General features: G+C 38.8%; 1 protein-coding gene across 2 annotated transcripts in view; it reads left to right on the top strand.

Moving 5' to 3' along the window:
* Positions 1 to 21631, top strand: part of LOC130910532 (teashirt homolog 1-like) — a 281199-nt gene that overhangs the window by 61687 nt on the left and 197881 nt on the right. The gene's annotated exons all lie outside the window — the stretch shown is intronic.

Below are 21631 nucleotides of genomic sequence, written 5' to 3'. Positions count from 1 at the left end.
TTGATAGAGCGACATTCCTATATGCTGCCATAGCAGATTCGTTGTGCATGAAGCCCCCAAAACTATTTTTAATTTGTCCATTTTACCCTGAAAACCCCCGTATACAGACGTCGCGCAACCGCTTTTTTTCAATCCAGCCATAAAACGAAGGTAATTATATTTATTATTCAAAATGTTTGTCATTTTTAGCTTAGAATCATTAATTGATGTCTAATATTTGGTTAAAAAAAAAAAAAAGACTAAAGAAATTATTTACTCGCATATTTTAAACTTTTAAACAAATTACGTCACACTGAAAAAAATGGCGTCTGTAAAAAAGTCACACATCTCTACCTCATAACTATCGCTTAATTTAATTTTTTTTTTTTTTTTTTTTTTTTTTTTGTTACTGTCGCATTTTCTCCGATATGTTAGATGATAAATAATGGATCCAAACAAAGAAAATTTGAAAAAAAAAAGTTTAAAAGGGTAAAAATAGGAAAAAGAAAATCTCGACCATTCCTTGATGTCTGCGAGTTCTGCATCGCGACCCTTGTTATATTACCATGTTTCACCCATAAAATCCCCCAAAAATCTAGCTGTGGCCATTCACAGCTGTGTCTTGACAGTGATACATGCTACATGAATTTTTTTAATTGAAAAATGCTAAGTACGCAATAATATCTTGTTAAAGTCATGGCGTCTGTAATTTTGCTATCGCGTGCTCTCACCTCCAGATAGGGTTTTGCTGTTTAATTATTATTATTATTTTTTTTTTTAAAGGCCCTCCTGTTCAAAAATTTTCTTCCCCCAGAAAATTGAGATTTTAAGCTTTCCAATGATGTATCACACATGCATATAGGACAATTTAGAGTTTGGCAAAATTGGTGGTCTCAGAACCTGGTGGTCAAGTCACCTGAGTGTTTTCCGCCTAATATTTAAGTTTTTCAAAATTAATAATTATTATTGTATTTTTTGTCGTTATGTTCCGCTAATTATAAAGAGATTTATAATTTAATACAATGTTAATAAAAGATAAATTAAAATGAATAAAACCAGAAATACTCTGGTTATTGCTCCAAGTAACACTTTAATGTAGTTGCCCACCCCACCCAATAGTATTTAAAATGAACATCCGACTTAAAGACGTGTAGGCTTTAATGAGCCACAACTAATTTCTTTTATCAAATTATGTTCTTAAAAACACATTAAATTTTGCCATTGATTTAAAAATCTATAATATTTAGTACATGTTTTGACCTACAGAGGGTGCCATGTTTAATGGACACTTGGGGTGATGACGTAGATTCTCACTATCACTCGACGAATACCACCGGGTTATTGCAATTCCTTCTACTCGGCGAGACGTCTAACACATGCGCTCATCGGTTAAAAGCGGCGAGTACTTACTATTTCTGTTTTTATTGGGTCTTTTATTACCTTTTCATTGCCTCAAAATACTTTTTGCGTGTGGTTCCCTCTCATACTTTTAAGCATTGTTTTCTTGTGGTGGCTTTAAAGAAGATTGTTGATCTGTTGACCACATTAGTCACGTAGCAAATTTAAACCACCCTTATATGATATTACTACGTTTAAGTATTTTCTTAAGGCATCTTTAGTATGTTGTTTGTATTGTTTGTAGTAATTTGGGTGTCAATTCACCTCTTGTAGGACGTTTCGCTTGTGTAGCACATTTTGGCAGAAGTTTTTTTTTTCCGACTCTCATCTCATCCTGTCTTTTCTGTTCATTTTGCTTTTGCTGCTCGTTTTGTGAGATATCGACTGTGCTGTCATGCTCATTAATGTTCCACTCGGGTTCAAACTGAAATGGTTGAACAGTTGTTTATGTCGCCTGAGTCATACTCTGGAAGCCCGGCAGTGTAACCATGTGACGTCACCGCCCTGCGACGTCAACAACAATGGTGACCTACTAAACTAATTTTACAAATTGTATAAAAATGAAAACATCAAGAGGGGCTACAATATCAAATTCTTTTGACTCAGAATAAACTTATATCTTTTTATTTTTACAATTCAATTGAATGTGCCATTTTAAATGAAGTAAGGGCATACATGAAAAGTTTGAAAGTATGGCACATGGCTATAAACTGGAGTCACTGGACTTCTATTGACATTGACAATTTACATGATTCTTCCTTTAAAATTAACGAATCCTTCCTGAACAAATATATTGGGCAAACTTTATGTTCCGTTCCACAGATGACTAGATATGGTATGTCCGTGGGTTTTTTGTTTTGAAGTTCATATACTACATATGATTTGCCATTTCTTTTACACCCAATTACATGATTTTGTTGCATTGCTCCAAGATGCTACATAAATATTCCACTTATCTCCAACTGTCATTACTCTCGCTGCTCCCCCTTCCATTACCCTCAACTTTCTCCCGTCCCCGCCTCGGCACATTCTTTGAAACTCTCGTACGAGTCGAACAAGATGGCGAGGACAGAAATTAAAATTTCATTATTTACTGCAGCCGGGGCTTTTTTTCCCCCCCTTCTTTCTTCATGAAGGCAAGGCAATTAGCAATGCGAAGCTCACAGCCCAAGGATATTTATTGCTCCGGCCTCTCCTTGCTTTCTTATCCTGTCGCTTTCATCCTGTTTAGCTGCGTAGCGACGCTCATTAGAGTCATGTTGGACAATTTAGGCCTGCATGTGAAGTTGAGATTGGACACACAGGCGTTAAATCACATTCTGATTGGCTTTCAGCAAATTTAAAAGAGAAGAAGCATTTTTTAGAGGTGTCAATTTGACTAATTTTCCTTTTTTTTTTCATATTTATTTTAAAGTTAGCCAAATGATTGTTTTCATTCTTTTCCCCAAAACTACATAAATAACGCTTTATTGCCAACCTAATGTTCTCCTTTACACATCGCAATTGAAAGTAAACAAAAGTTCCTTTACTGGTTCTTGCCAAATTTTAGCCAAATATTAGTCTCTTTTAATATCTCCAAGACATCAACAATGAAACTACTGTATAAGCTATCAGTTAATGGATTTATAGATTATACCATGCTCTTTGAAGTATGTGTTTGTAGATCCATCGTCAGAAATATATGTTTAAAACACAAGTATCTAATATCATTGAATCAATCATTTGAAGCATTAATTGAAACCCTAACCCTTATTAGAATTTTCCATTTCAAATACATATACGTGTGCGTCTTTTCATTAATTCACTATAGTCCACTTTTCACTTTTATTTTTTCATATACCGTATTGGCCTGAGTATAATAGTGTTTTTTGCATTAAAATAAGACTAAAGAGGGGGTCGTCTTATATTCGAGGTCTAGACGTTATACCCATTCACGACACTAGATGACGCCAGATATCATTGAAGGGATGTTCTGTCATGACAGATCTCAGCCCTTCTCAAGTTTAACCAGTTTGCATTATTTATTGCAATGTTTTTCTTTATTCAGATTTGTTTCAAGACCACAGTTGCAGTTAGACTTCACTTTGATGGTAATTGCAATTTTGTTGTTTTATCATAATAGATTGGTTTATTTACATTTCAAAAACCAGAAGCCATTCATTTACAAATGTGATTGCACTTTAGTTTACATATTTAAATGTTCTAGGGCTGTCCCAAACGACTAATTTTCTCCCGATCAGTCAGCCGACTATTTTTACGATTAGTCGACTAATCTTAGAATTATTTTACTTTTTTTTTTTTTTTTTTTTTTTTTTTTTTTTTTTTTTTTTTACTATTTAGCAATGAAATTTTTGTTGACACTTATCAATTCACAAAAACATTTTGGAACACTTAAATTCTTTATTAAAGTACAAATAAACAGATAAATAACAATAATAACTCGCAAATAAACAATGAGTTCAAATGCTGGTAGAATTGTGCAAAAGAATGGAATGTCAACAGATTCAGAACACTGACTTCACCTTTCCAACATGATTCAAAACAGTTCTTAAAAAATACCTAGCATTAATATTATAGTATACTGTAGTACTATATATAATAGTATTATAATAATTATTAATTGCCAATCAGACTTTTCATAAAGGGTGTCATTTTAAAGGTATTCTTCTTAGTGCAGAATCTGAAGTATGTGGGATTAATTCCAGAAATTGTTATTTATATGACGAACATGACATGCTTTTATTTTGAAAAGGGGAAAAAAGACGACCTACTTTAGCCGGCTATAAAACAGGCAGCCTTCTCCAAATCTTGCAGTTAAAAGGTGACACTTCAAACGTGAAAAATCGCTGGTTAACAGCATTTGCAAAAGGAAAAAAAATCTATTACTGACACCACATGCAATGACAAAAATAGCTTTTTTTGCGGAGTGTAAAGCTTAAATTAGCAGTTTAGCGAATGTACTTCCGGTGCACATTCACCTCAATGTAGCAATGCAAACGTATATAGTGTTTAATATAGAAGAGTTTTCTCCTATTTTGTATGTCTGAACTTTAATTCTACAGCGTGTTGATGAGAGAAAAGAACTGGAGTCTCATATGCCATCAGCACGCACGCACAAAAGTATGCACGAACGCGCGCGCAGCCATAAAACGCAGCCGTGAAAATGTCCGCTCGCATTTTTATTTGCCGTGCGATAAATGGACTCATTGCATATCGCGACAGGCTTAGCAACTTCAATAAAACATGTCATTAGTTAGTTAGATGTGTACCCTCCTTTGTTTCTTTAGAAATACAGTGCCTTGCAAAAGTATTCGGCCCCCTTGAACCTTGCAACCTTTCGCCACATTTCAGGCTTCAAACATAAAGATAAAAAATTTAAATTTTTTGTCAAGAATCAACAACAAGTGGGACACAATCGTGAAGTGGAACAAAATTTATTGGATAATTTCAACTTTTTTAACAAATAAAAAACTGAAAAATGGGGCGTGCAATATTATTCGGCCCCCTTGCGTTAATACTTTGTAGCGCCACCTTTTGCTCCAATTACAGCTGCAAGTCGCTTGGGGTATGTTTCTATCAGTTTTGCACATAGAGAGACTGACATTCTTGCCCATTCTTCCTTGCAAAACAGCTCGAGCTCAGTGAGGTTGGATGGAGAGTGTTTGTGATCAGCAGTCTTCAGCTCTTTCCACAGATTCTCGATTGGATTCAGGTCTGGACTTTGACTTGGCCATTCTAACACCTGGATACCTTTATTTTTGAACCATTCCATTGTAGATTTGGCTTTATGTTTTGGATCATTGTTCTGTTGGAAGATAAATCTCCGTCCCAGTCTCAGGTCTTGTGAAGATACCAACAGGTTTTCTTCCAGAATGTTCCTGTATTTGGCTGCATCCATCTTCCCGTCAATTTTAACCATCTTCCCTGTCCCTGCTGAAGAAAAGCAGGCCCAAACCATGATGCTGCCACCACCATGTTTGACAGTGGGGATGTGTGTTCAGGGTGATGAGCTGCGTTGCTTTTACGCCAAACATATCGTTTTGCATTGTGGCCAAAAAGTTCAATTTTGGTTTCATCTGACCAGAGCACCTTCTTCCACATGTTTGGTGTGTCTCCCAGGTGGCTTGTGGCAAACTTTAAACGAGACTTTTTATGAATATCTTTGAGAAATTGCTTTCTTCTTGCCACCCTTCCATAAAGGCCAGATTTGTGCAGTGTACGACTGATTGTTATCCTATGGACAGACTCTCCCACCTCAGCTGTAGATCTCTGCAGTTCATCCAGAGTGATCATGGGCCTCTTGGCTGCATCTCTGATCAGTTTTCTCCTTGTTTGAGAAGAAAGTTTGGAAGGACGGCCGGGTCTTGGTAGATTTGCAGTGGTCTGATGCTCCTTCCATTTCATTATGATGGCTTGCACAGTGCTCCTTGAGATGTTTAAAGCTTGGTAAATCTTTTTGTATCCAAATCCGGCTTTAAACTTCTCCACAACAGTATCTCGGACCTGCCTGGTGTGTTCCTTGGTTTTCATAATGCTCTCTGCACTTTAAACAGAACCCTGAGACTATCACAGAGCAGGTGCATTTATACGGAGACTTGATTACACACAGGTGGATACTATTTTTCATCATCGGTCATTTAGGACAACATTGGATCATTCAGAGATCCTCACTGAACTTCTGGAGTGAGTTTGCTGCACTGAAAGTAAAGGGGCCGAATTATATTGCACGCCCCACTTTTCAGTTTTTTATTTGTTAAAAAAGTTTAAATTATCCAATAAATGTTGTTCCACTTCACGATTGTGTCCCACTTGTTGTTGATTCTTGACAAAAAAATTAAATTTCATATCTTTATATTTGAAGCCTGAAATGTGGCGAAAGGTTGCAAGATTCAAGGGGCCGAATACTTTTGCAAGGCACTGTAAGTCAATGTTTTGGACTCTGTGCCGCTTTCCCCGCTAGCATACCAAGCGTCCAACATTCTGAACTTTCCACGCATATATTTTTTTAACCCTTCATTAACCGTTGACAGAATGTTGTGCTCGTCGACGGATTTACGTCATCGACTATGTCGACTATGTCGACTAGTTGGGACAGCTCTAAAATGTTCAGATACAGTGGTACCTCTACATACGATCGCTTCGACACACGAACTTTTCGACATCCGACGTAAAATTTGACTCGCCATTTGTTTCTACATCCGACGACATGCTCGAAATACGACGACAATGGCAGCACCGCAGACGAATGCACGGCGGATTTTCTTGTGTGACAAATCAACACAGGTTTCAGAAAAGGTTGGTACAGGTGGTGAAACAAGGAAAAAGTTGACGCTTACCTTCTAAATAAAGATGCAAATGACAGAAAAATATGAGCGTAGGGTGGGCATCCGTGAAATGCCTCAACAATACATCTCCACGGTCCTCCTCCGACCATCGTTCGCCAGTCTTTATAAGTTAAGCTGACAATTCTTATTGTGGTAACATCTCCAGAGAAATCGCCAGCTTCGCCACGTTTTCAGCATTTCTTTCACAAATTATTCAACACAAAACGCCTGCTGTCTGCCGCAATTGACGATGTTCTCAAGAAAGCATTGAAAGCGAAAGTAAACTTTCACCCGCTCCCCTCCCTCTTTGTCACGTCAGCGCCGCGGTGCCTTCAGGTACAGAAAAAAACGTCCACCTTATTAGAACCCGTTTCGTTACACTATTAAAGGAATTATTATTATTATTATATTATTAATCCGATTTTTATTTATTATTTATTTGTTTTGCTATATGTAATTGCCATTTGTAATAGTACCAGCAGTATTTTTTAAGGATTTAGTGCAGGTTTTTGGGCTGTGGAACGAATTAATGGAATTATAATGTATTCCTATGGGAAAATCCTGCTCGACATACGACCATTTCGACTTACAAACAAGCTCCTGGAACGGATTAACTTCGTATGTAGAGGTACCACTGTATTAAGATTTGAATGAGGCAAAATAACATGCTTTTTCTCTCAAATATATTGTTATAATCATTTGTTTCAGATGCACTGTAATTATTTTCTGTATAAAAATTAATTTTGTGTTCAAAAAGTCTTTTTTTCAAACTTGAGTCTTGAAAAAGACGGGGTCATCTTATAATCAGGGCCGTCTTATATTTGGGCCAATAAGGTATTTCATATTCACATTTTAGAATTGTATATGGCGGAAAACACTCAGGTGACTTGAAGTTCCGCTCTGAGACCCCCAATTTGACCAAATTTCAAAATTGTCCAATAGGCCTATGCATTTGTGATACATCATTGTAAAGCTTAAAATCTCAATTTTCTGGGGGAAGAAAAAGGTTGAACAGGAGGGCATTAAAAAAAAAAATAAATAAATAAAAAGTTTTAACACTATAAACATAATTAAAGCATAATTAAAGACACCATGATTTTAACGAGATATTATCGCGTAATTACCTTGTTTCGTTTCAAAAACTCCATGTAGCATGTCTCACGGAGTGCCAAGACGCAGCTGTGAATGGCCACAGCCGGACTTTTGGGGGATTTAATGGTTGAAACACGGTAATATAACAAGGGTTGCCAGGCAGATATTGCAAACATCAAGGAGTGGTCGAGATTCTCTTCTCCAAATATTTATCCTTTTAAAACTTTTTTTGTTTTTGTTTTTCAAATTTTCTTTGTTTGGATCGCTTTTTTTAGGTTTTTGCCCATATCCCCTGCACTTAATCAGCTGAGTGGCTGATGTTTACTGACAACAAAATCCAGCCAGCATATTTTTTCATATTTAACTCTTGCAAAATTTCACCAACGGGAACAACAATTTCCACGTTCCTAGAAATAATACGCAAATAAAGACAAACAAGAGGAAGCCGTCGGCAGATCTGTAGAAACTGAAGAAAATGTGATGTTGTAAAACAACTTTTGGGCTCATCGTGGCGTTCCAAAGCGCTAACATATTGATCACAGAGAATGCAATGTTTTGCTGCAAATAAGAAAAAAACTGTAGGCTTACGAGTGGCGACGGCACCGGGAAACGCTCACGCTGTCGTTCATTAAAATTGCATGGCTTTCCAATAGAAAGCGGATGCTTAACTGGAGGGGAAAAGATGCTTTAACAAGTGTTTTCTCATAATAGCTCTTTAGCATTCCTCCCACTGGTCCGAAAACATTTTTTTCTCATTTGTTGGTGCGTAAACCTCATGGACAGGTGAGGTATCAGCAAAAAACAACATTCTTGTCAAGCTCGCAGGTTTGCGTCGTCAGTAATACGAAGTGATTTCATTATACCGCCGCCGTTTCCCCCACTTTGACTAATAAGTACTTTTCAAACCTTCCCTTCCCATTCGGTGGCGGCGGCGCTCCGGTTCCACTGCGAATTAACCTTCACACACTATCATTACTGTCACTCTCTGGCGGAACTTAACACAGGAGCTCACTTTCTTGCGACGTCTAAGCACTCTACAGTTTCTTTCAATTGCACGCTGTTAAATCAGGCTCCAAACTTTTTCGCGAACAAAAGACAGCAAATATTTTTTTTTTATCCTTTCTGCGTGCTCTTGAGATCCATCAGAATACTTGTAACATACAAGAAGTGGAAGTAAGTCGTGGAAGTCTCGAGCGTTAACCTTTGAGAACAAACTCAAATCTGACATAATTCAGATCTTGTATCGTACCGTACGAACATAAGCGGATTTTAAGGGGGGGGTTGGCTGGTGGCCAGAAAGTATCATTGCATGTAATTGACTTTCCTATATATATATAAGTTGTAAAGGAATAAAACTGCAACAAAAATGAATGAAATGAACAAAAAAAAATATTTTTATTATGGGTCAAAATTATTTTTCGAACAGATCATGTGACTAGCAATTTAGACAGTCATTTGCTTTGGATATACTTAAAAAAAAAAAAAAAATAGGTGAGGGCATTTTTATTTTTCAAATGATTTTTTTCTTTGATTGAAAATGTTTTTGTTTTTGTTTTTTTTTGATTGAAGCGACTTTTTTTGGGATTAAATGACTTGGATACAAATGTCCTACTCATAATATGGCCCGAACACAAAAAGGATTGCTTCAATCAAAGAAAACTTTTTCAATGAAAAATCAAGTGTTCAAATGCAAATTTTTCAATCTCAAATATTTTTTCGCATTCAAATTTTTTTTCCCATGATTGAATTTTTTTTTTTTTTTTTTTTTTTTTTTTTTTTTGATCGAAGTGGTTTTTCTTTTTGGAAAAAAAAAAATTTTTTTTTTTTTTTTTTTTTTTTTTTTTTTTTTTTTTAAGCAAGTTATTTTTTGATTGAATAAAATTAAGACAAAAATGTCCTAGCCAAAATGTGGCCCAAACGCAAATCGACATTACATCAATCAAAAAGTTGCTTCAATTAAAAAAAAAAAAAAAAAAAACACTTTTTTTTGAGTTTCATATTCAAATTTCTGCATTCAAACATTTTATTTTTTTTTGATTGAAGCGAGTTTTTTTTTTTGGTTGAAAATATACTTTTTTATTGAAGCAACTTTTTTTTTGGGTTGAAAAATAAAGACACAAATCTACCTCCATATGGCTCCGCACAGGGGATACAATTTTTGACTGGAGTAACTACATTGGCACGACACCGGCGGGCGTACCATATTCAATGGATGACTATCTTGGTAAAAAGTATTGCCCAAGCAGCCTGATTTAGAATTCTCCTCAAGAATAATGGGAAACAAAAAACGCTCATTGTCAACTTATTATTATAAATATTTTTGTAAGTTAATTTTATTGCTGACACTGCATTTCGGGGTCATCAACATGTTTTGCCCCCCCAGCCCCAAAAGTCAAAACTCCGCCTATGCGTATGAACCTAGTTCAAAAACCTTCTGTAACGATACATGTTATCTGTACATTCTGGATTTGACCGTCTCCCTCCCCCACTTTCCCCAAGCATGTGTCATTACCCGTTCAGCATGACCTCGTCTGTCCCGCCCTGTGGTGACACCGCCCGCCCTTGTTAAGTGGCTGCGGCTCCCCTCGCCCGGTTTACAGGTGAAATCTATTCCCGCGCACAGGCCTCCAGGGTCCGGGCGGACTGTAACAGAATTTTTCTTCGGCCGAGGATAAATGGCCGAGGTGGCGGGACTGGACAGAAAAATCAATGGCTGTTTATACAGACGTGACAGTGGCGGCGCCCGAGCAATTCTGCCGCTTGCCCCCCCCAGTCGAGCCTCTGCACTCGAAGCCCTCCTCTACTCCTGTAAAATGTCCACTCCCCCCATGTGAGGATGCCACCGAGTGCCGAGGCGATCTAGCCATTTTGCTCTCAATTTGTTCACAAAGCATGTTGAGGTCAAGCCCATGCTTTTTTGATAGATCAACTGTCAACGCTACAGTACATATGGCAAACTTGAAATGCAGACACCTGGGAGGGGTTGGCCAGCGGGGGTCATCTGCTCCAGACGGACATTCTTTCTCAACTGGAGAGTTGTGACCTTCAAGTGTAAAGCTGCAGCGTGTTGACAGGTTTTCACGAAAGACGTGTCCTATTAAAATTGTTCACCTCAAAGGACATCTCAAACTCGCATGATGTTTCGACATATTTTTTTTCCTGCTAAAATACAGTTTTGGATGCTATGGCAATGTAATATTTAGTATTCTATGTTAGGGCTTCTATGATTAATCAACTGTTTTTACAATAGATTCTTTCAGTCTCTTCACTGTAGATAGTCTCTGGTGTATGTAGTTCTCGATGAAAGTAGACTTTATCGTGATATATCGAAATGTTATTTATTGAAATCTATTTTTACTTTGGAAATAGTTATTCATTGTTCAACTTTTCTCAAAGGACAGTCTGGTTTAAATGCACATTTCCAGCTAAAATGCTATGACCAAAGTAGCGTAATAAAAAAACATGATTTATATATCCGCTAATGTGTCAACTAGTTGTTCCAAATTCCAAATCATGTGCTTAGTAGGGGTGTGGCAATCTATCAATTTTAGACTTGTCAGGTATTCTCAGGTAGCCGATGATAGCATTTTAAAATGATATCGGATACTATCACATAGTTTTTTTCATGATCGGTTTTGGGCCAATATGCATGTAGCCTTTAAAGTGAATGTAGAAGCCTTTGTACAAGGGTTGGTCACAGCTTTGGACAGCAGCTATGCTTATTGACCATTAAAGTGCATGTGACACGAAAAAGCATGTTTATTTCATAATACACGCGGTATTTTATGCTCCTGAATAATATGGACCGCTTGGATGTGTGTGGAAGCGATCGCTATATTTATTTAGTTTTAAAAAAACTAAATAAATATAGCGATCGCTTCCATCCCGCGCCATGAAAATGAGTGACTTCCGGCTTCGGTCTTGCATTGAGGAGGAGGGCGCTGTGACGTGTACGGTAGAAGACGTCCTCTTTACTATACAGCGCATTGTTGTGTATGAGGACGAAGGATTCAGCTGATTTTGCGGATTAATACGTTTATTTTTCGCATCACGCCAGCCAAACGGCTGCAGAAAAATCATTCTGTATGAGGGAGAGGCGTATGCGCCTTTTTGGAGTTTCAAAAGGTTCCCATTCACCGTGGATATTTACTGTGGGACCATTGGACTTACTAGGAAGTGAGTAAACATCTTGTTTTGTATTATGTCAAATATTAATACAGCGATTACAAAGTAAACACTACAAACTGTCTTTAAATAAAGGACTACTTACGTTTGATCATTGATAGGCATGTAAAAAGCTCTCCTCATGCTCATTAGCAGCACATTAGCTGCACAACAACTGCAGCCGCCCTCCTCCGGGGAACGAACTGTAAATTGCTCTCCGCCGGGCGGTTTGCCAATCCACGAAGACAATCGACAACCCAGTCGTCATGTCAATAAATCCTGGCTAGTTATGTGTGATTTTCCACTTCGAAGACTTTGAAACATCACTCGGTTCGGGTTAGCATGTCGGCTAGCTGTCACGCCTTTTGGTTTGTTTACATTCTCCGAAGCCTGGGAAGGGAAATGACATATGTCCGATTTAGGTGTCATAAAATATCGTTCGGGAGGTGCAACAGTAAAGGTGAAGTCGACAGTTTTGACCATTATAGAGTAATTTTGCCATGTCGTCCTGAATAAATGCATTTTTATTATTTCATATTCCATTTAGCACAAGACTGTTATTTGTCATGACCATGCCATTTATTTAGCAATTGGGGAAAATACTTGGATAAAAAGAATATCCTGTAAAAATATTGAAGTAAAGAGACAGAAACAATGACATTTTGCAGCTCTCTTCGTCGCGTTTTCCTCGTTGTGAATAGTTCCCGCTCGACGGGCTGACTGGTCCTTCTCAAGCCATTTATATAGCTATTGGGGAAAAATACTTGGATAAAAAGAATATCCTGTAAAAATATTGGAGTAGAGAGACAGAAACAATGACATTTTGCGGCTCTCTTTGTCGCGTTTTCCTCGTTCTGAATAATTCCCCCTCAATGGGCTGAATAGTAAAACTGATGAGCCCAGTCTACCGCTGACGTCATCCACCTGTTGGGGACGCTAAAGCCCTATAATGGTAGGCGTGGCTAACCGGCAGATTAAAAGACTAATTTCTCGCCATCTGCGGTTTGCTAAATTGTTGTATATAGTCAAATCGTCTCAAAATATGATTCTAATTCACATAATAATGCCATTTAATACTTTTTTCTCCTGTCGTATGCTCTTTAAATGTCTCCAAACTAAGATGCTTGGGATTTTTTTATGTGAGCTCTATCATTATTAAAGCACCCAGTAGGACATCACAATACAATTAGCCATAATATATCAGTGTTGGTTAGATATCGGATTGTTGGAGTTGGACAATATCTTTTAAAAAGTCATTAATGGACAACTCTAATGATGATATATCACGATACTTTGTATCCCAATAGGTTATAGATTTGCTCCCGCCAAGCATCAATGTATTGTTTGAAAAAGGTTTACCGTATTGGCCCGAATATAGGATGTGTTTTTTTTTTTTTTTTCCCATTGAAAAAAGACTGAAAAAGTGGGGGTCGTCTTATAGTCGCGGTCTAGACATGATACCCATTCGCGACGCTAGATGGCGCCTGGTATCATTGAAGCGATGTTCTGTCATGACTGATCTCAGCTACTCTCAAGTTTAACCAGTTTGCATTATTTTATTGCATTGATGGGATCTGGGACTAATACTCCGGTTCTCCCGGAACCATTCTAATTTTTAAATTTCGATTCCAAGTTTCGATGCCCTACCCGCCGACCTGAAAAAATAGCTGCCGAATACCACGAAGAATAAGCCACATGTAAACTAGCTCCGTTATGAGCAAATCAAATGAAGTGGCTAATTTAGCTTAGCACAAAAACCTGTTGCTTCGCTTCACATAAATGACAAAAAAGTAACAGAACACACACAACGAAATGATATCAGTCCCTCTCTTAAAACATGCAGACTTACAGATTTTGTTTTATCCAGCGTTCCCAAAGATGCGTACCACAGAGGAGGTGTGTAGCGTCTGTACACCGCAAGGATTCTTTTCCAACTAAAGTAAAAAGTTCTTTTTGCCAGCTGGTTCCACTAAGTCACCAGTAGGGGAACTCAAGCGCACACAGTAAAACCAAAGAAAAACTAGAGTCTGGCGTTACAATTGTGATATCTTGTGGACGGATGAACAATATATCAGTTTAGAAAGAAATCTAACTTAAAAAGTAGTCAACTTAAGATCAAGGGACAGAACACTCCCCGCCTGACATCTGTCTTAACTAACTTGTAGAAATACCACATGAAACAAACGATGCAATACAACAAATGCCTGCATGCAGCATAAGACACTCTAAAACATAGGCAAAAGAATATGTGTAAATGTTTTCTCCGTGAGCTGAGAAAAATAAATATCTTTGTCAAAGTGCACTCCTGTGGAAAGAAACTTCATCATATTCAAGTTCAAAGACAGTTAATTATATGCAAGTTAAAAATAACCCTGTGGGCAATTCATAGCAAAGTTAATTGAAAGTTAATATATTTTAGTAATCGAGAAGAAACAATATGAACTATGCCATTTTTTGACCCTGCCTATTAAAAGAACCGGAATCGAGAATCGTTTGGAACCGGAATCGAAACTCGGAATCGTTCATATCAAATGATTCACAACCCTAATTGCCATATCGTATCGTAAGGTGCCCAGAGGTTCCCTGCTCCTTGTGCTTAGAGTGTAACAGGTTTTAGTGGAACCAAAAGAAAAAATATTTTCTAACTGAAAACCATAACATAACGTGTTTCTGTCTCTCTCGCCCACTCGCTCAGATGCTGCATAGCTGTCCGTCTTCCTCTGGCGTATGAGCGCTCTTCTTCGCGTAAACAAGTGCGAGTGCGCCCCCGCCCAAACTAAAAGCATGCATTTCAATATAAAAAAAGTCAATAATACAATTGAACACACATTTCCAAAGGCAGAACGCGAACGTGGCCATGGATATTAAGAGTTATTGAGATAACTATAGCATAAAGAACACGCTAACAAGTTTACCAAACCATCAGTGTCACTACAAAACACCCAAATAACATGTGAAATGATATCATAATGTGTTAATAATTTCACAAATAAGTCACTCCTGAGTATGTCCACCCCCAGCCAAACTATGGGGGGGGACTGACTTATAGTCCGAAAAATACGGTAGATTCAATTTCAACCATCTGCTTGACACAATAACAAAAAAAAAAATTCTCAACGCATTCATTGCCATTGAAATGATCGCTGCCAACCCTCTCAGTCAAAATGGATTGGGAGTTTACCACCGTCAATTGCAGCCAATGAGTTAAAGCCATGTTACCAGTGTATCAACATACCAGCAGCCTTTCAGCGAGCTGGTAAGGCTGTCGAGGGGCAGCCTCGGCGCACTTGTAACTCAAGTTGATTTATGTCCCCTGTCCAAATAAAAACATAAATCAACGCACCTGCCTCACAAGTCACTCTCGCCTCTCGTCCGGGCTGTTGTCGCCCCCACATCGCCCCCCCCTTCCATTGACGGACATGCAATTGATTCCCCTCATTGCGTCAATTTGTCGCCTAATCTGGTGATATGCTGATAAATTTTTACCGCTTTGTCAATTAATTTTCCTGGGAGGCTCGGGCCTGGCAGCGGCGGACACATCAATACCCAGCCAGTGGAAGTACGGCTGACAAAATTAAGTGATAAAATTTATTGCCCCCCTATGCGGCGGTGTGAAAACATAACTAATGAGGGAGGCAATTAGAGTTGCATGTGGTCTCCTTCGGGGGGTGGGGAAAAGACCTCTGTGGTAATTAGACAAGAGGGAGTGAAGGTATCTTGGGGGAAAACGGTCATCTGAAATGGAGGGGCTTCATAAAAATAGTTTGTTCCAGCTTTCCGTCACTGTTGTAAAGGGCAAACAAATGGAAGAGGCCTTTCAAACACGACAATAAGTCACATCTGCACATTTCTCCTTTTTGACAAATGCCTTTAAGACGCGCTCACCACTCATCACTTCTTGCTTTTGCACGTTGAAGGACCGACATAAAATCGTTGTCAGTGCGTCCTTGCCTAATTAGTCCACCACTGACTTTGACGCATGTGTTTTTTTTTTTTTTCATGCGTTGGAATAAATTAAACGTAGATGCTTGTGTCATCATTTTTTTTCCAGAAGGGATGAGAGTTTGTTAGCTGTGTTATTCCCTAAAGCTGGCTCGACGCATCCTGACGTTCACATCAAAAACCGATGTCGTCGTCGAGCTTTATTTTTGCATCCGCAACCGTATGGCGCGATAGAAGATGCCTAGCTCATTTTGTTTGACACGTCGCACTCGCGCTGTCGTTCGCCACTTTGGTTCGCGCTTAAGCGGTTTGTGTCCGGTCTAATGGAAGACGTCGTCCCGTTGGGAATGCCGATCACTGTCTCGCGAGCTCTGCGGTCAGTGATCAAAGGTGCCTGGATGCCGCGGGAAATAAATAAGCATGTCGCCGCAAACATCGCAAGACAAATAATTTGTAGTCTAATAAAGCTCATCGTCATATATGACAACTTATGTCGTGTCTTAAGTAGGATGAACAACTTGTGAGTTTACCTTTATGTTGAACCACCTGAAAGTAGAATAGAATATACTATAGCATGACCAACGTTTTTACGATATCTACCATAATTTTGAACAAAAAAAATATATATACTTTTTTGCCCACTTTAAACCTTGCGTTTTATAGTCTAGTGCGGCTTATCTATGGATTTTTACATGCTAATGAACTGCAAATCTTTGGGTATAAATACCTCATAAACCCCTTTCAGATATACGCTGAACTCTGTTAAATCCCGGGATTTAAACGGGTTGACTTACACTGACATTAACCGGGTTGCGTCTTTGTGTAATGTCCAGGACTTAACCGGGACGCGACATGCATGAAAGCAGCCAGTTAATTCCCGGATCACAAGCAAAGGCTGATGACGCAAATAGGAAGGCGGGATCGTCATTTCCTCTTTCTTCGCATTAAGACGAAAGCGGAAAACAAACATCGCAACTATCAACATGGCAAACTTGAAAGATAGCAAAAATTAACTGGGAAACTGAAGGAATGTGACCTTTTAGCCAGATTGCCGAAGCGCCGGAAACGCGCTCGCGAAAGGCTAAACTCTGCGAGTTCACCTTAGTCTTAACCCCTTGTACTGACTCCATTTTAAAGACCAAATGTGAGGTAATTTCATAAAATGCCAGATAGGGTCACAATTAAAGTAATTAAACATTGTCCAACAAATAAAGCATGAAAAAATAATTTTTATGTTGTATATTTGACAAAATAATCGCGTTTCCGAAGTTCGAGCCTGAAAGGGGACGAACCCAGAAGTGATACGTCACACCGAGAACAGCGATGGCAGCGCTCCATACGGCCGACCTACAAAGCCCTTCAAACAATGATTCAAACGGCGATATGAGCGATAGATCGAGCGCAAGTGAGGAGATCCAAGTTTTTGAAGAGTTGGAGGAAGAGGAGGAGGTTGGAATTTTATGTTGGACCGTGCATGTATTAGCCAGACGCTAATCAGAATGTAAGGGTAGTGGAAGCTTCTCAATGATGACCAAGACGCTCGCTTTTGAACTTGAACATTTACTGCTTGAAAATGCTGCAGTATAACATAAAACAAAGGCATTTGGCCATAACACAGGCTCATTAGCTAGGCTTGCTTTTTTTTTTTCCTTTCAAGAAACACAAAATACAACAGCTCCCTCTGTCGCACTTCAAAATAAAAGCACTTCCTGTCAAATCTCTTGCAGTATATGAACTGTTCAGGAATTAAAAATCAGAATAATTTGAGCTGTGTATTTATCACTTTTCAATGTAAATAATGTAAATAGAAACGTTTTATATTTTAACTATTTCTTTTAGCTGGTTTTACACTGAACTATTATTCACGAAGAATTCAATTATGCATTTCAACCAAACATTTTACAACACAGAATGCAAACAATGTGCCCACACTACCTGACATGGAATGGAGACAAGACCCATCGAGATTACAAGATGGTAAAATAACCACCTACTATTGCCTGGGATGAAAGAAAAGTTTTGACGAATCCCCGATCATGTTGTGGAATGAACAGTAGAAGCTAGCGACGTTAGCTTTTATTTACCTGACATGTTTCGGCGAACACTTCCGCCTTCATCGGAGGGTCCAAAGGCGGAAGTGTTCGCCGAAACATGTCAGGTACATAAACCACCTACTATAGCTTGAGATAAAAGTTTTGACGAATTTATAAGTGTAGGCAAAATGAACTCAATACAACTATGATCGGGGATTGCCACGAGTTAGCTTTGGGCTAACATCGCTAGCTTCTACTGTTCATTCCACAACAGTTGGCAGCTCTGCTTTGACAAAGTCATCAGTCATCTATCCACAAATCACACTTTTTTTTGTAAATCCTTGATCATAAGCAGACCTGTTGAGGAAGCAGGCATCTTCGAAGTGTTTGTAGCAGAAAACACTACTCGATGATGGCATGAAATTCATTCGCTTCGTGCGAACGAAAGATGTCCATTTATGTGCCCTGCTATCCTTTGGCCACTCATACAATGTTTCTTTAGATTGAGAACAATACATCGCCACACACCGCCATGGCATCGTACCGAGAAGCAATGCAACAATACTGTTCTATGGCGAACTTCCCTCGCAGTTCTGTGTGACGTAATTTCCGAAGATTTCCGAAGATTGTCGAAGAAAAGCATTTTTGTTTTCAAGGGCGTTGCTATGGGTTAAACAAAGAATCTGGAAGGGTTGCGTTAAAAAAAAAAAAAAAAAAACTAAAATATGCTTATAATTGTTTAGGCATTGATATTATTCAAAAACATGGTTGGCCAACCTTACTTCACATTTGGTCTTTAAAAGCTGGAAAACATAAGTTGACAATTTATTCCAAGTCGGCAGTCATACAGCACAGAGAGACCCAGGCGAGGAGGCAAATTGGATCCAGGGTCACCATATCACAAGTCAACAAAAGATTCCCGTGAAAAATGACAACGATTAGTTAAACATTGTCTTTTAAAGACTCTGGTGAGGCGGGCTGTGGTCCGGAAGAGGTTGTGTTTGGGTGTTGTTCAGGATTCTTCTCTGTTGTGGATTGGGCTGGATTGTTTCGGGCATTACTGTTGTCAGGGCAGCGAGAGTTGAGGAGTTTGTCACCTAAGCACTTCGTGAGTGCCGAGTTCTCACTCCTTGCAGCCGGGTTCCTCCGTATTCGAGGTGTCTTGCGGCAAGACAAGATGTCCCGCCATTTGTTCTGGACTGTCCAGAAGAGTTGTTTGTGGGATTTGGTGGTGCAGACGTGGTTCTGTAGATGTTTTGCCTATCACCTGCGTGTTGGCTTCAATCTTGCTCAGTCAGCTGCATGACGGGCGTGTTGGGCTTCCGTGTTCAGAAGGTATCCTTTCTCAGTTCCGCCCTTATCTGCCCGTTGTCTTGTGCTGCAAATTCTAATCTTTTCAGGTCCAACTGTTCATAATATCAAATATATTTTTGTTTTTCTGGAACTATGTTATAAATGGTATTTATTTTATATCAGATGTGTAAATATGAGAATAGATAATATTCTCTGATTATATTAAGTGTGTTAGAGTAATACAAACAGTCAAACAATAAGAGAAAAGATACTATTCCCTCCAGAAACATAACGAAATTAAACCAGGATCTGGTTTGTAAGTCGAAATGGTCATATGTCAAGCGGGACTCTCCCATAAAAATACGTTATATTAGCAATTAGATATAGCAAAACAAATACACTCTAAATGCAAATTGGAACAATAATAATAATAATAATAATGTAACGAATCGGGTTCTAATTTGGCCGTTGTGTTTTGTATGATGTTCTTGAATGCACCGTGTGACTGATGAGAAAGAGGGATGTGCGCTAGAGTGGGAAGTTTTTACTTTTTCATGTTGTTAGCGTCGGCTGCGGCGGACAGTAGCCGAGTGGTGTTGTCTCAAATAAATGGTTACAAACCTGACGAAGCTGCCAACATCCTTGCCGATGTTACAATAATAATAATAAATATGAGAGTTGTCCTCTGGAACGTTAATATATTCTGGCCGTATTGCCGAGCAAGTTCACTGACACGCACACCACGCTTGGATCGTTTCCTAACATTTCCTTCTTAGTTTCAACGGTAAGCGTCACCTTTTTCTTTTTTTCTCTTCCTGCTCTCACCTTCTCGGGACCCATGTTAATTTCCCTCGCAAGAAAATCCATTGTGCGTCTGTCTTGCGGGAAAACGATTAAATTGTTACAGTACGACGATTTAAGACAGTGTATTTCGAGCATGTCGTCGTATGTCGAGACAAATGACGAGTCAAATTTTCCGTTGGATGTCAAAAGGATCGGATGTCGATGCGATCGGATGTCGAGGTACCACTGTAATTCACTTCAAAACATGGAATTTTCTCCCAAAAGAGCCTTTCTTTGGCAACTTCATGCAACTAAAATATAGTGTTAGTGATTTACAAACAGATTCCATGTCCAAGCTTGTAAATCAATTCACTTAAGTCAATTTTACCCCCATTTACGGGGATTACCGTGAATTGCTCACTGTTTTTTCACCTTACTTAGGCAGATGGACAAGTTGCAGCTCATAACTCAAACTGATTGTCATGCTTATAGAAAATGACATGACGTGGTTGCGTTACAATTTTGTTTACGGTTAGTTTGTTTTGACGATAACCTCCATTTATCAAATGACACAGAAACCGGATTTATAACTTTCTAACATGAATTCCTATGAGATGGAGCTCCAGTTTGTCTTTATTCTGTCACTTTAATCCCATTCAAACCTGTAATAACTGTACCTATTAATAATGAAATTACATTTGAATACTCATCCTTCATTTGAACAATTTAAACATGAGCGCACTGTGTAACACTCCAGTCCTTTGCTACTAGTGGAAACTTAAGTTTTTATGTGTGGTGGCACCCTGGGGAGCCATTGAAAACAAATGGTGTGTTTTGAAGAAAACTCCTTTTTACGACTCCAACAACCCAGGGAGGCGACTTTTCTCAAGAGTGGAATCGCCATTAGCGCCTTCATTAGGAATGCGGCTCGCCATCGACGCCATTTTTTTTCCCCACTCGCATTAACGTCTTATCTCTTAATTCTGGGCCGCATCCTTCGTGTCCGGCGTAATGAGATCCCTTCATTAAAGAAGCGCGCCGATTCTCCAAGGGGTGCTCCAGCAGGGTGAGGGATCCTGGGGAATGTTTGGACTGTTTGAGGAAATGAAGCTAAAGTCTGTTTGTGCTTGTTTCATAGAACACAAAGTGTCCTAATATGATCATTTGTTTCGAGGAGTGTACAAAGCGGTCTTGGGGTCTCTGTGCTGCACTTAGTGGAGTGCTTAAGGGGGAGTCAGCACATTGTAGTACAGGTGGCAGAGGGTTTGTAGTTTCTTCATGATTTTTGCTCCTGTGGTGTACCTGGAAAAGATATAGTCATTGGCATCCATATTAACTTTAGTAACTACAGTTTGAATAAATGTGGTATCATCATGCATATGGACACACAGCATACGGAGTTGAAATAACCCGAAGAAAGAGAAAACGAAAAAAATCAATGGATCCCACGACTACTGTAGTTTTCGGACTATAAGGCGCACCTGACTATAAGCCACCACCCACCAAATTTGACACGAAAACAACATTTGTACATAGATAAGCCATTCTGGACTACAAACCGCAGCTGTCCTCATTGTATTATGGGGTATTTACACCAAAAGATATTAACTGGTAACACTTTAT

Source organism: Corythoichthys intestinalis, chromosome 22 (assembly GCF_030265065.1).
Source record: "Corythoichthys intestinalis isolate RoL2023-P3 chromosome 22, ASM3026506v1, whole genome shotgun sequence".
NCBI classification, from domain to species: Eukaryota; Metazoa; Chordata; class Actinopteri; order Syngnathiformes; family Syngnathidae; genus Corythoichthys; species Corythoichthys intestinalis.
The sequence above is the reverse complement of the archived record's forward strand: the minus strand, read 5'-3'. Positions and strand labels throughout refer to the sequence as shown.